The sequence below is a fragment of the Mesoplodon mirus genome, assembly GCF_964341445.2.
Source record: "Mesoplodon mirus genome assembly, chromosome: 4".
Lineage (NCBI taxonomy): Eukaryota > Metazoa > Chordata > Mammalia > Artiodactyla > Ziphiidae > Mesoplodon > Mesoplodon mirus.
The window spans coordinates 65693796-65698279 of NC_138979.1; positions in this window are offsets into that span (position 1 = coordinate 65693796).

Genomic DNA, 4484 nt, shown 5'->3' on the forward strand with positions numbered 1-4484 from the left:
TAGAGAAGAGCTAACACCTATCCTTCTCAAACTCTTCCAAAATATAGCAGAGGGAGGAACGCTCCCCAACTCATTCTACGAGGCCACCATCGCCCTGATACCAAAACCAGAAAAAGATGTCACAAAGAAAGAAAAATACAGGCCAATATCACTGATGAACATAGATGCAAAAATCCTCAACAAAATACTAGAGAACAGAATCCAACAGCACATTAAAAGGATCATATACCATGATCAAGTGGGGTTTATCCCAGGAATGCAAGGATTCTTCAATATACGCAAATCAATCAATGTGATAAACCACATTAACAAATTGAAGGAGAAAAACCATATGACCAACTCAATAGATGCAGAAAAATCTTTCGACAAAATTCAACACCCATTTATAATAAAAACCCTCCAGAAAGTATGCAAAGAGGCAACGTATCTCCATATAATAAAGGCCATATATGGAAAACCCACAGCCAACATCTTTCTCAATGGGAATAAACTGAAACCATTTCCTCTAAGATCAGGAACAAGACAAAGGTGCCCACTCTCACCACTATTATTCAACACAGTTTTGGAAGTTTTAGCCACAGCAATCAGAGATGAAAAAGAAGTAAAAGGAATCCAAATTGGAAAAGAAGAAGTAAAACTGTCACTGTTTGCAGATGACATGATACTATACATAGAAAATCCTAAAGATGCCAACAGAAAGCTACTAGAGCTAATCAATGAATTTGGTAAAGTAGCAGGACACAAAATTAATGCACAGAAATCTCTTGCATTCCTATACATCAATGATGAAAAATCTGAAAGAGAAATTAAGGAAACACTCCCATTTACCACTGCAACAAAAAGAATAAAATACCTAGGAATAAACTTACATAAGGAGCCAAAAACCTGTATGCAGAAAACTATAAGACACTGATTAAAAAGTTAAAGATGATAAAAACAGATGGAGAGATATAGCATGTTCTTGGATTGGAAGAATCAATATTGTGAAAATGACTATACTATCCAAAGCAATCTACAGATTCAATGCAATCCCTATCAAATTACCAATGGCATTTTTCACAGAACTAGAACAAAAAATTTCACAATTTGTATGGAAACACAGAAGACCCCAAATAACCAAAGCAGTCTTGAGAAAGAAAAACGGAGCTGGAGGAATCAGGCTCCCGAACTTCAGACTATACTACAAATCTACAGTAATCAAGACAGTATGGTACTGGCACAAAAACAGAAATATAGATCAATGGAACAGGATAGAAAGCCCAGAGATAAACCCACACATCTCTGGTCACCTTATCTTTGATAAAGGAGGCAAGAATATACAGTGGAGAAAAGACAGCCTCTTCAGTAAGTGGTACTCAGAAAACTGGAAAGCTACATGTAAAAGAATGAAATTAGAACACTCCCTAACACCATACACAAAAATAAACTCAAAATGGATTAAAAACCTAAATGTAAGGCCGAACACTCTAAAACTCTTAGAGGAAAACATAGGCAGAACACTCTATGACATAAATCACAGCAAGATCCTTTTTGACCCACCTCCTAGAGAAATGGAAATAAAAACAAAAATAAACAAATGGGACCTAATGAAACTTAAAAGCTTTTGCACAGCAAAAGAAACCAAAAACAAGACCAAAAGACAACCCTCAGAATGGGAGAAAATATTTGTAAATGAAGCAACTGACAAAGGATTAATCTCCAAAATTTACAAGCAGCTCATGCAGCTCAATAAAAAAAAGACCCAATCCAAAAATGGGCAGAAGACCTAAATAGACATTTCTCCAAAGAAGATATACTGATTGCCAACAAACAGATGAAAGGATGCTCAACATCACTAATCATTAGAGAAATTCAAAGCAAAATGAGGTATCACCTCATTTGAGGTGATACAAAATGAGGTATTACCTCACACCGGGTCAAATGGCCATCACCAAAAAATCTACAAACAATAAATGCTGGAGAGAGTGTGGAGAACAGGGAACCCTCTTGCACTGTTGGTGGGAATGTAAATTGATACAGCCACTATGGAGAACAGTATGGAGGTTCCTTTAAAAATAGAACTACCATATGATCCCGCAATCCCACTATCGGGCATATACCCTGAGAAAACCATAATTCAAAAAGAGTCACAATGTTCACTGCAGCTCTATTTACAATAGCCAGGACTTGGGAGCAACCTAAGCATCTGTCAACAGATGACTGGATCAAGAAGATGTGGCACATATATACAATGGAATATTACTCAGCCATAAAAAGAAAGAAAATTGAGTTATTTGAGAAAAACAAATACTGTATGCTAACACATATATATGGAATCCAAAAAAAAAAAAAAAAGGTACTGAAGAACCTAGGGACAGGACAGGAATAAAGATGCAGACGTAGAGAACGGACTTGAGGACATTGAGGGTAAGCTGCGACGAAGAGAGAGAGTGGCATGGACATATATACACTATCAAGTGTAAAATAGATAGCTAGTGGGAAGCAGCCGCATAGCACAGGGAGATCAGCTCGGTGCTTTGTGTCCACCTAGAGGGGTGGGATAGGGAGGGTGGGAGGGAGACGCAAGAGGGAGGAGATATGGGGATATATGTATATGTATAGCTGATTCACTTTGTTATAAAGCAGAAACTAAAACTAAAAATTAAAAAAGGAATCCACCTGCCAATGCAGGGGACACAGGTTCGAGCCCTGGTCCAGGAAGATCCCACATGCTGCGGAGCAACTATGCCCTTGCGCCACAACTACTGAGCCTGCACGTTAGAGCCTGCGAGCCACAACTACTGAAGCCTGTGTGCCTAGAGCCCGTGATCCGCGACAAGAGAAGCCAGCATAATGAGAAGCCCACACACCACAATGAAGAGTAGCCCCTGCTCGCCACAACTGGAGAAAGCCCGCATGCAGCAACAAAGACCCAATGCAACCAAAAAAAAAAAAAAAAGTATAAAAAATAAAAAACAAACTTAGATGTTGTTACTGGCCTGCTCAAAGCCTTGCAGTATCTTTCTGAGGCATATGGCTTACTAGGCCCTTGGTGATCTGGCCTTGCTCACTTCATTCTCTGCTCTCCACTGACCTCCTGCACATCAGGCTCTTTAATGTTCTTTTTCCTACTGGTCATGGTCCTGCTCAGGGCCCTTGTACTTGCTATTCCCACCTTTGGGCTATTCTTCCTCTAAATATTCACATGGCCTGCTCCCTCACTTCAGTTGGTTCTCCTCCAACGTCTTCTGTTCGGAGGACTTCCCTCATCACTCTCTATGCCATTCCTCTGAATTATTTTCTATCACTACTCAATATCATGTCATAAACCTAACCTGCCTATTTGTTTGAGGTCTACCTCCTTTAACAGAATGTGAGCTCCATGGGGGCAAGGATTTGTCTTGCTCACTGTGAAATATCCACCACCTAGAACAGTGAGGCACAGAGGTGGTGCTTATTAATGAGTGAATAACTGGCTGCTGCTCCTGCTTGGTGCAAATCAATAGGAGGCAGAGAGGAAAAGGTATTGGTGAGAGTACCTGGGAAAGGTGATTAGCCAGGGAGATTTCAGGAGAATGAGATGATTAAGGACGAGCAAATGGGCATCTTTAAGGGCCAACTGAAGAGGGAGTGCAGGGTTGTAATGGCAGGTAAGACAGTAAACAGGCAGTTTCGTGTGTGGCTGAGAATGTGGTTTTCTGCCCTAGACCACCTAGTCTCTGTGTGGCTCTGGGTAAATTTGTTCATCTTTCTAAGCCTCAATTCCTCCACCCGTAAACTGAAGCTGATAACCATAATACCTTCACCTAAGGTTGTGATGGAGGTTAATTGAGCAAATGGCCCTAAAAAGTCTGGCATGGGGTAAGCTCTCAATAACTGTTCGTTACTATGATCAATGCAAGATTGGGGGAAGAGTGTGAAATGCTGCAATGTAAAAAGATGTTTCTGTAATCTTTCTAAGTCTTGTTCCAAAATGCCTACCCAGGAATAGACTTCTGTGTTACCTTGCTCCCAACACACATCTACATGAAAATGTCTCATTGCCAACCCCCTCACCAGCCTTTTCTCCTTTCCAATGACTCTTCTGAGAGCTAGTCTAGCGCTTGGCACAATAAGTTCTCCATAAATATTTGTTGATGTTCACTGCACTTCTCCCAGACAATGCTTAGGTGTTACTTTGTCAGGAAAATCGCGATGTGGAGTGGGAGATTAATTAGTGTCTCCGACCTCCTTAGGGGAGAACGGGCTAGGTAGAAAGACAGCGTTCTCCGGACTCTGAATCACCTGTAAGCCTGGCATAGTAAACGCAGCTCAATAGGAGAGGACTGGGTTTGGTCCTCTGAAACTTCCCTAAGGAGCCGTCTGCATCCAAGGGCGGCCAGAGGCCAAGAAGGACGCTGAGCTTTCGTCTCCTTTAAGAGGCGTGGTCTCGCTGTAGCCACCACGGGAGTGATTGGCTGAAGCAGCCGGTTTGGGGGCAGGACTCGGTTGCCAGGGGTTGGCGC